Genomic DNA, 12,161 nt, shown 5'->3' on the forward strand with positions numbered 1-12,161 from the left:
TGTGAGAATGCTCAAATGCAAAGTTGAATGTGAATTCTAAATAATGCATGAAAATGTTAAATGCAACCAATATTATGGGTAATTTCTTGAGGATTTTTTTTTTTTTTTTTTTTTTTTGAGTTCATTATGTCACTATACCCATTTTCTCATTTGTTGATGTTTTGACAATTTAACAAAAACATTACTATTTTACATGATTTTTCTTGAATTTCACGTGATAAAATACATGAACCTACTGTCATTTGGATGGCATTTAAGAATGAAAAGAATTTTTATTTTTATTTCTCCCATTTTTTATGTGATGAAAATAACATGAACACATGTTGGAATTTTGATAGTTATGCGCAGACATTTAATGAATATCTAATAAATATGGGAGCATCGCAATTATTCATTGAAACTCTAAAGTCTAACCATTTTACTCACCCCTCAAAAAAAAAATATAATTTAATTTTAATTGTCTTAGATTGTGTATAGTTAAAATTCATTTAGATTTATAAGAACTTTTACATTGTAAGCTATTAATACTTTAATTGAGGCTGTTATAAAGTAGAATTTATGTGCTTAAAAATTGTAAAAATATGTTAATCATTTTGGATTATACTCTTTAGATGTGTAGAAATAATGATGAGATCTTTACCAAAATCACAAGATCTTCAAAGGATCTAAGTGAAGACCACTATGTTTTCGACAGATTTGGGTAGATCTACCCTATTTCAATGACTAAGGTGGTCAGATTGGGTGGCTTGATTTTTGGAGAAGGAGACCCGCCACCCAACCTACCGGCTTCGATTGTGGAACTTAGCAACCCACCCATGATTTTGAAACCTGGACTGTTCAATGAATCATAAAAGGGAGAGATTTAAGGTTTTTAAGGTTTGACAAAACTTAGATATAGTATCTTAGGTGTTGCTCCTTAGGTTCCTCTCTTAAGATTTAGCTATATGGCTACTTAACTAAAAAATACATTTCTATCCCATGAGGAAAAATCCACATGGCAAAATCTTAAAAAGGAACCTAAGAAACAGCACCTAAATCTTGCTCTTTAAGGTTGGACCAGGCTTAAACCGAGATCGAATCGTGATGCTTTCATAATTAATTCAATAATTATTTAAATTATAAATAAATATATTAAATTAGTAAAAATTGAAAATCTGACTAAAATAATCCAAAACAAACATAAATAGTATTTTTTATAACATAACTTTCATAATACAAATAAGAGTTATTAAATTCTAAAAAAACATAAATAGCTATTGAGTTTTTAAAATATTTTTAAGTCATGACAAAGCACAGTTTAGTATCCAATAATTTTTTTTTTTTTTTTTTTAATTTTATGAGACCCAATAAAATAGATAAGAGACAAATGAGTTTGTTTGTCCATGGCCAAGCTAATTTGACTATTGATTTTTTTTTTTTTTTTTTTTTTTTTTTTTTTCCAAGCCCATTTGAATAGTCTACTGTTCACCATTTATTATGAATTAAAAAAAAAAAAAATCAAAATCTAGAAGATTTGAAGATGTCCGTGCATTTAAAAACTGGTTAAAGTTAAATAAAGAACAAAACCCAAGAAGGAAGTGCTTGACAGTAAGCATTAAATGTTAGTAGTTGACAGCAAAGCAAATATTAGTGGTTGATAGTAAAGCAAGCAATAGCAAAGAAGAAGACTTAAGAAGTAGCGAAGAAGAAGACTGTATACTTCAGAGGCTAAAAATGCAGAAACAACATCGGCAAAAATGAAAAAACGTAGAGAGAGAAAGAGAGAAAGCAAGACGGAGAATAAGAACATAAAGATGGTGGTGTGATCTCATCTAATAACATCTCACGTGGTTGAAGCTTCAGCAAGGATAGACCTAGGATTTTAATCTAACGGGACGAAATATAAAGAAAAGAAAAAACTCCAGATAGGCATTTATATAGTATTAAAAAATTATAAATACACAAATTTCTAAATATATTAAGATGCAATTATTTACCAATAAGAACAAAAACAAAAACAAAATAATGTTTTTTTTTAATATTAGGCTAGCTAGGATTTTTTATTTTTATTTTTGTTGAAGTTAGAGCAATCACAATAGTGGTGCTAAAAATTTTAACTTTTAACATCTCAGAAAGCTATTTTATCTATTTTACTACCTCGTTATTCAATACACCCAATATCAAATGTTATATTTTTTTTATCACTTTATTTAAAGTAATATAAATAACTCATTAAAATTATAAAGGAAGATAGAGAATTTGAGTTTTTTAATTGAAAGAAGAGATATAATCTTAATACAATATTGTATTTTATTTTTAACAACTTGCTACAGTCAACTGATATTTATATCAGTTTGTTGTAGTTGCAAAAAATTTAGCTTTAACTTCTCGAATAACACATGATTTGGAAGGAGGGCCTAACTACAATAATTAAATCTATAATAACTAAAAAAAAAAATTGGACCTGGGGGGGCTTAGGCCCCCTTGGGCACCCATTTGGGTCTGTCTTAAGCTTCAGCCTTCGACAATGGCTGTAAACTTGTAAGTATCCCAAAAAAAAAACCTCTAACAGTCTAGCCTATGAAAACCATTTACAATTTTCAAACCTAAGAAGTTCAACCATGGTTGGAACGGTTCACTAACTTTCTCACATAGACCGGTTCTTGGGTTTAAAGAATTGTGTTTATGAACGGTTTTCAATTGACCCAATTGGGCTGTACGGTCCGATCCGTGTTTCAAAACCATGCCTGCCACCTACCACCTCTCTCCTCGAATCAGTTCGATTTCAATTCAAGTGGCTTTGGGTCGAACGGGTTCGTAAAAAATGATTAATTAACTAGTGAAGTTTAAATTAATGAATAAAAAAACAATTAATAGTAATTTTTTAGTATATGTATTCCATTGTCTGCACCTTTTCTCTTTCTTCATTTTTTCTGTTTTCAAACATGCCTTTAAATAAAAACATAGTTGTATTCCTAGCTCTACAATTTTTGCTCATATAAACTCATATTAGAAGGGATGAGAGTCATTTATAACATTACAAGGCTAGCTTAATGCAATTTGATACCTCTAAGACAATAATTTTGAATGGGTCTTTTTATATTTAAACATCACTTAAATAATATTTACATTTTTAACTATTAGTTTAGTTAATGTTTTATATTATGATTTTTTTTATCTAAATTTCATTATTCTTATTTTTTTTTAATTTGAGTAATTCACTTGAGCAATCACCAATAATTTTTTTTTAATCAATTCAATAATTCATCCATCTCCTTAAAACCCTATATGATAAGCTCCTTGTCCAAAATCTAGCTTTAATTTTACGGAAAACATGGCAAAGGTTTGTTCCAAACTTCTCTTCCTAGCTGCCATTTGCATATTCATTGCTCAAGCCTTTGCTCAGCAAAGCCTCCTAGACCATGTTTGTTTAGACAATGGTTATAACTACACAAGCAACAGTACCTACAAAGTAAACCTCAATCACCTCCTCTCCTTCCTCACTTGCAACACTCAAATTGACCATGGGTTCTACAACTTTTCTTATGGCCAAGACCCTGACAAAGTATATGCACTTGGACTTCGTAGAGGAGATGTTAAGCCAGATGTTTGCCATAGTTGCCTCAATAACGCTACAAATCTCACACAGCTTTGTCCCAATCAGAAGGAAGCAAGAATATGGTATGACTATTGCATGTTACGCTACTCATTTCGCAACATATTTGGCATCATGGAAGATAGTCCTGCTTTCTCCATGTTGAAAACTAAACGTATCAGCCAACTTGGATGAGTTCAATCAAGACCTCAGGACCTTGTTGGATAGTCTGGGAAGTCAAGCTTCAGCTGGTGGTTCTCTTCGTAAATTTGCAGTAGGAAATGCAGCAGCACCGAACTTCCAAACACTATATGCACTTTTGCAATGCACCCCTGACTTGTCTCAGCAAACTTGCAGTGATTGCTTGGTTGGGGTTATGGGAAGTATTTCGAAATAATGTAATGGGAAGCAAGGTGGGAGAGTTATCAGCACCACCACCACCGTCACAAACACCATCTCCTCCGCCAGCATCACCAGTAATACACTTCAATCTTCAACAAATACCACTGCTGCAAAAAGTATCTAAGACAGGTTTTCTTTTTTTCTTATAATTTTTATTTAAAAAATAGAAAAGGGGAGGGGGTTTGTTTCCTTATTACTTTCCCTGAAAATTTTTTCTAGTTTCCAAACTAACGAAAATTGTACTACACTTTAAAATTTTAAGATTCATCATCAGTCACAGTATTTTTATGTGAACATATTTCGGGTTTTTGCAGGAAATGACAGTAACAAATATAGAACTGTCACTATTGTTGTCCCTACTATTGCTTTTGTGGTACTAATAATCTCCTTCTGCATCTACCTAAGAGTCCCGAAGCCAAGGGAGAATCCAGAAAGTAAGTTAAAGAGTTGGTTTATTATTGTTGTTTGCTATTTGTTAATCAGTAGGACGATTTTTTCTCAGCAATTATTAGCTTTAAAAAAGACAATTTGGAGAATATTTCTTATAAAACATGTTAGAGATATATATTAGACATATTAGCCCAATATAATAGGCCTAAGCCCATTCCTGCTTGTACTAGTAGTCTAGGGTTTAGTCGTTTATATATACTCATGTTAGGGTTCATTGTAACACAGGAAGTTATTGTACTACACTCTCATACAATAAAGATGTAGCCCTTAAGGGATTCCTCCGTGGATGTAGGCCGTAAGGCTGAACCACGTAACCCTCGTGTTCTCAGTGTTCCTCCTCTATGCTTCCTCTTCTGCATCTACTCTAGCATACACAACATGATATAACACATCTCTATGCTAATATTTAACATGGTATCAGAGTCAAACTTCATTCTTGGCATCAAACAAATATCTCTACACAACAAAGAAGAATATCACATGCACACCACCATCAGAAGTCACGCATGCTTCTCTGCTGGATCTAGACTCCACGGCATCTCGCAGCCACCGTGGTGCAGTGCTGTGTCCAAGATTCACAAATTCAAGCAAACCCGTGACATCAATCTCAGATCTATGCAACTTCAAGCTTCGCCTGATGAAACCAACACCACAGACGTGCTCCAAGATCTCCTGCGACCAAAACCCAGAAATCCGGTCATCCGAAGCCTTGCCACGTGCCTCCACGCGCCTCCGTAGCCTCTGGAAAATCTCCCACGCGCCGCCATAGAATCCTTACTTCTAGATCGTCTTCTGGGCGCACGCGCCGCCCTGTCGGCCTCCTCGTCCGCCGATCTACGAAACCTGCGATTCCGGCCCTCATCTGAGATAACACGCGCTCTCACACGCTTCTAGGTTTTCTGGCTTCTCCTCCACGCGCCGGTAACGCTATCACGTGCATTCCACGCGCCGGAAAACTATTGCTGATGTCATCTGACGTCATCGGATGACGTCATCACTCCACGTCAGCAACCACGCAAGCACGTCCACGTCAGCCCTAGTCCACGTCAGCGACACGTCATTAGCCACGTCAACAGTGTCGTCTCGTCAGCACCACGTCACCTAGCTGACCGTTGACTGGACCGACCCGACCCGGACCACCCGGATCTGACCCGTGAGCACTTTGACTGTTGACTTTGACTCTGGACCAGTTGACTTTGACTTTTTACGTTGACCTTTGACCAAAAGTCAAAATTTCCAAAAGGGCCTATCTTGCTCAGTTTTTCGCGTAGATTCCGATTTTGGCCTCCGTTTCTTCATTTGAAGCTTCGAAATTGGACAATTGGCACATTCTTCATTGTGGTTTCTTCAAAGGCATTCTACAAGGCATCTTTAAGTGATCTTCTCATGCTTATCCAACCTCAAGTCTTCATCAAGCTTCCGCCTTGAGTTTGAGGGAGGGTGTTAGAGATATATATTAGACATATTAGCCCAATATAATAGGCCCAAGCCCATTCCTGCTTGAACTAGTAGTCCAGGGTTTAGTCGCTTATATATACTCATGTTAGGGTTCATTGTAACACAGGAAGTTATTGTACTACACTCTCATACAATAAAGATGTAGCCCTTAAGGGATTCCTCCGTGGATGTAGGCCGTAAGGCTGAACCACGTAACCCTCGTGTTCTCAGTGTTCCTCATCTATGCTTCCTCTTCCGCATCTACTCTAGCATACACAACATGATATAACACATCTCTATGCTAATATTTAACAAAACATACTTAACTACTACCAATTAATTAACATTAAACGTGATCTGTCAAGAAATGACTTCAACTAAAACAAACAGAAAATTATTATATACTAATAGTTTTTGAGAGAATGCTTTTGCATGTGCGTATTTTGTGTTGCTATTCAAATAAAAAAAAACTAACGTAATATTCAGGTGAAGCAGTGGATGAGATTGGAAGTGTGGAAAACTTGCAGTTAGAATTTGAGACCATCAAAGTTGCAACAGACAACTTTTCTGATGCAAACAAGCTTGGACAAGGGGGATTTGGAGCTGTTTACAAGGTAACACGACATTATCATTGACCTTAAAGAATAGTATCCTCTCCATTTACATGGAATAGAGAGAGTGAATTTTATGCTTGACATTTTATTTCTTAGATTTAATAATGTATTGAGTGCAAGGAACATGGATTCACTTTTAAAATTGTAATATTTAATCTAAACCACCAAATAAATCCAAACTCACGAAGTAAAGGCTATTCGTTCAAGCATTCTCTCTCCATCCACTGGAGTTAATTAAGCTCTATCGTCCAAAAGTAAAAAGAAGGAAAAAAGTGACAGTATTATTTGGAAATATTTTTAGTCACGATGAACAATAAGTCGACTCCAAGAAGTAGATTTTCCTAACGGTCAAATATGTTTTATTACATTCATTTAAAATAATTATCCATTATATATTGCATTTTTCAGGGAACACTCCCCAATGGACAAATTATTGCTGTGAAAAGGCTTTCAAAAATTTCTGGACAAGGATATCTTGAATTTAAGAATGAAGTCTTGTTAGTAGCTAAGCTTCAACACTGCAATTTAGTTAGGCTTCTAGGATTTTGCTTGGAAGGAAATGAAAGAATTCTAAATTATGAGTTTGTGCCCAACACAAGCCTTGATCATTTTATTTTTGGTATGCTGTTACTTTACCTTCATTTCAAACCGTATTCATTGCAATATATTTTGGTTTACATATCTTCTTTGGATAGAATTCCTCACACTTATCCAATAAAATATATTTGATTAAATATATAGATCCAATCAAGCGCACACATCTAGATTGGCAAAGACGCTACAAAATCATAGGGGGCATTGCTCGAGGGCTTCTTTACCTTCATGAAGATTCTTGTCTTCGTATTATTCATCGCGATCTCAAAACTAGCAATATCCTATTGGATTCAGAAATGAATCCAAAAATTTCAGATTTTGGTATGACAAGATTGTTTACACACTACTTGATCAAAGTGTGGGCAATACAGGTAGAATTGTGGGGACCTAGTAAGTATTCTATTCAGGCATAATTGATATTTACTTTCTACCAAAGACATAACATGAAAGTCCTAACAAATATTGTTGAAAATAATTGTGATTGTGCAATGGATACATGTCTCCAGAGTGTGCAATGTATGGATAATTCTCAGTAAAGTCTGATGTCTATAGTTTTGGCATGCTAGTTTTAGAGATAATGAGTGGACAGAAGAATAATTGCTCTCGGAATGGGGAGAATATTGAGGACCTTCTAAGCAATGTAAGTATAATTTATTTTGGGCCTGATGGTACAATATTGATACATCACATAAATTGACTTATTTATGCATTTAAAAAATATATAATTATCTCTTGACCCATTGAGATTATTTTTGGGCTCAGGTCTCTTGTGCCTACCAGTATGGCACTAATAATGTCCATAAATTGAAAAAATATCTTGGTACCTCATATGGTTAGTTGTTAGGAGTCTTGTACTCAATTAGTTGGCACCTTTCGGTATTTCAAACAGAAATATCTAGGGTCCAAATCTCCCCACCCCAACTATTAATGTATCAAAAAAATAAAAATACATAGAGTAAAGTCTCACAAACAAGAAGGATGGGAGCTGATTTAAAGGAATGAAAAAACTACCTCATGATATATAATCCAATTATTTTGTTTCTAAAACAAAAGAAAATAATATTCTCTCAAATATTGAGCTTGTTCGTCCAAATCATGCAGGCATGGAAAAATTGGAAACAAGGTACTATTTCAACTCTCATTGATCCCGCATTGAAGGCAGATTCAACAGTTGATATAATGAGATGTATTCACATTGGATTATTGTGTGTTCAAGAAAATGTAATTGATAGACCAACTATGGCATCAATCCTTCTTATACTAAATAGCTACTCTATCACTCTACCAATACCTTCAGTACCTGCATTTTATATGGACATAAGTATTGAATCAAACATTCCATCGCAACGGGAGCAAGATTCATGGGTGGTAGAGTCAGGTCTATCTAAAAGCAACTTTGTCCAAGACTCGATAAATGAGGCTTCAATTACTAAGCTATCTCATCACTAGTATTTGATGAATATTAAATGTATTATTACTATTTTTCATATTTTTTTTCTTCTTTTTTTCAAATTTAAGAATACACAATGTATTAGCTGTCGATGATGACACATTATCACCTTAGTTTTAAGAGGGGAAGAGAGAATGGCGCCATTGGAGTATAAGTCAATTGGAAACGTTTATTTATTTTATAAATAAATAAAAAATTGAGAAAAACACGGTTCATTGACTAGACACTATTTTGAGACCCTTTTTCTTTTGCATTAAGAGCTTTCCTGGGATTCGAAAAATTCGAGAAACGAAATTCAAAGCATGCATTGTGTTTGAGGACTTTGGCAATATAATGCCATATAACATTGAAAAACACCCTTCTAATAAATAACACCTCTTTATGTTTTCAACGGAGAGATGCTAGTTATAAATCCTCCCACATCTAACTATAAATGTATAAAACTAAGGTGATAATGTGTCATCATCGACAGCTAACCTATGAAGGAACCAAGGCTATCAAGGATTCAAAGCTTCAAAGGCTTACTACAAGCTTTGACGAGATCAAGATGGAGGAGGATGAGTCGTTTGATGAGTTCTATGCCAAGCTCAAAGACATAGTGAACTTAGCCTTCAATCTTGGGGAAACTATTCCCGAACCCAAGATTGTTAGAAAGGTGCTCAAATCTTTATCTAAGAGATTTCATGCCAAGATCACCGCAATTGAAGAATCAAAGGACATTGAAAAAATTACTTTGATAGAGATGGTTGGCAATCTGCAGACCTATAAGTTGGGTTTGACAAGGATTGAGAAATTGAGTAAGGGAAAGAGCACGGCACAAAAGGCTAAGAGTAGTGACATAGATGAGTTTTAGATGATGAAGATTCTAAAATGAAATCCTTTATTACAAGGCAATTTAAAAAGTTTATGAAGAATGCCGATGCTAAAGGATTTGACAAAGACCGCAAGCAGTCCTATTCGTCTTAGTTCAAAAGCCAAGACAAAGGGAAGAAGGATGCTAGGGATAACGGTCAGTACACTGTTCCCTCAGGAACTAAGTGTTTTGGATGTCAAGGCATTGGACATATGAAACAAGAGTGCCCTATGTATCTCAAGACCATTGGGAAAAGTAAGGCACTTGCTGCTACCTTGAGTGACATCGAGCCTGAGGATGATTTGAACAATGAGGATGATGGAATACTAAATGCCTTCACTGCCATTGTAAATCTTACTAAGGGGATTTTTGAAGAAGTGGATGAAGAAGAGGACAAGGTGGAGTCTAAATTTGAAAAGATGGATGAGAAAGATGACATCTACATAGCCTATGCAAAATTATACAAAGTCTCAGAAAAGCATGAGAAGTTGTATAGGTTGACTACCAAGAAGCTCAATGATGTGGAGCTTGAACGAGAAGAAATCTCCACGAAGTTTGTTAGGTTCTAAAAACTTAGGATTTTATGTATTTAGAACTCTAATTTGTATTGTTGGCAAACCATGATCAAAACAATGTGTTTAGAAGTGTTTTAGTCTTGCTCAAAGTTGTGCATTTATGTAAAGTTGGAATCGAGCTTAATGCAGAAAAGATTAATGCATTTCGGCCTGGCTCGATCGATCGATCGAAGCTCGGGCAGAATGTTTTTTCTGCAAAATTTTCAACTTAGCCCTAGTTGTTTTAAAACGTTTTTAGGGTTTCTAATTTGTCCTAAGTATAAAAGGCAAACCCTAGCCACGCTTTAGTGTTGCTCATATTGCGATTTGTATAAATCTCTTGTGAGATCTAGATGAGCTTTCCTTTACACTAACTTAGGGTTTTCAAGGAGAAGATTTATCTACACCTTGATGATCAACTCAGTTGCTGCTATTGAAGCATAAAGAAAACACAAGCAGGTGTGCTTGTATCTGGTGGTGAATCCAAGAAAGAAGGAGTCCGTGGATTCAGAGCTTGCATGTGGTCGTGTCAGTAAGTTCTACTGGTTGGTAGCAATAAGAAGTCGAGCGTGGGGGCTTGTAAGTCTTATTGTATGAACTTTGATTCTTTCAAGATAGTAAACTCAGGTTTACCTTGAGGATAGCTAGGTCAAATCCTCCCCAGGTTTTTACCGGTTTGGTTTCCTAGGTGATCATATCTTGTGTTATTTATTTTCCGCTGCTTTGCATGATTTGATCTTTGTTATTGTGATAACCTAGACTTGTTAAATTGGACTAAATAACAACTTGGCTAATTACCTAGGTTAAATCAATTTTTTTAAGGGGTCTAAAAACTATCAAGTGGTATCAGAGCGGGTTGCTCTTTTATTGTTGATCCTTTGATCACTAAGCTGATCCTTGACCCCTGTTGTCATGGAATACGGACACTCCCTAGTTATTCCTCCTCACTTTGATGGGAATAATTATGCTTATTGGAAAGTAAGGATAAAAGCATTCTTGAAATCTATTGATGAGAGAGTGTGGAACTCCATTGAATACGGATGGGAGAAGCCCACTACTCTTGTTAGTGAGTGGCAAAATTCTCAAAAAGAAACAGTTGCATTTAATAGCAAGGCTATGAATGCGATCTTTAACACTGTTTCTATGGAGGAATTTAAGAGAATCTCTAATGTTGAGGCTACTCATACTGCTTGGAATTTCCTCCAGATTGTGCATGAAGGCACAAAGGCTGTCAAAATCAAGAAATTGCAGCAATTAACTTCTAAATTTGAAAGCATTAGGATGTCTGATGATGCATCTTTTGATGAATTCTATGCTAAATTGAATGACATTGTTAATTTTGCTTTTAACTTGGGTGAAATCTATGATCAACTTAAAAGTGTTAGGAAGATTCTTAGATCTTTAACTGAAGACTTTAGACCCAAGGTGACTGCCATTACTGAAAGCAAGGATGTGGACTCCATCCCTGTTAATGAACTTGTAGAATCTCTTCAATTTTATGAGTTGGATCTACCCAAAACTACCAAATCCAAATCAATGGCTCTTTAGTCTGTTGATGATGTTGAAGGTGGTGGATTTGATGATGAGCTCTTTGCTATAGAGATTGCTTACCTTGCCAAGAACTTTAAAAACTTTCTCAGGAATAGTAACGAAAGGCAAGAGGCACAAACACTGCTAAACCTAGAAACTTTAGGAAGCATTATCCCACTAAGGTTAACAATAATGATAATCCTAGAGAAAAAGTAGGTCAATCTTCTAATAATTCATTGGGTTCTCAGTGTTTTGGATGTCAAGGGTATGGTCACATGAAATCTGAATGTCCTACCTATTTGAAGTCTAAGGGTAAGGCTATGGCTGTAACCCTTAGTGATGGTGAAGTTTCTGATATTGAGTCTGATTGTGATGAGGATGGAAACTTCATTGCTTTCACCACTACTGCTGTAGTCGATGAAAGCATATCTATTGAAAAGAACCCTTCTGATGGGGAACTCTCTAAAGATGCAGATCTTCAAAAGGCCTATAATAAACTTTGCAAAGGATGCTATGAATGTTGAACTTAGTTTAAAGAAAATTGAATCTCTTGAGCTTGATAAGAAGAATTTGCTTGTTAAACTGTTTGATACTGATGAACTTTTGAACAATGTGAAAATAGAGAATATGCTTTTGCTTGATAAATTTAAATCTTTGGAACTTGATTTATCTGTTGCTAGATCTATTAGTTCTAAACTTGATC

At 35.2% G+C, this 12,161-nt stretch overlaps 1 pseudogene; it reads left to right on the plus strand.

Moving 5' to 3' along the window:
- The first annotated feature begins 3,313 nt into the window (after positions 1-3,313).
- On the plus strand, positions 3,314-9,943 carry LOC126703858 (cysteine-rich receptor-like protein kinase 29; annotated as a pseudogene).
- The last annotated feature ends 2,218 nt before the right edge of the window (positions 9,944-12,161 follow it).

Source organism: Quercus robur, chromosome 10, assembly GCF_932294415.1.
Source record: "Quercus robur chromosome 10, dhQueRobu3.1, whole genome shotgun sequence".
In the NCBI taxonomy this organism is placed as follows: domain Eukaryota; kingdom Viridiplantae; phylum Streptophyta; class Magnoliopsida; order Fagales; family Fagaceae; genus Quercus; species Quercus robur.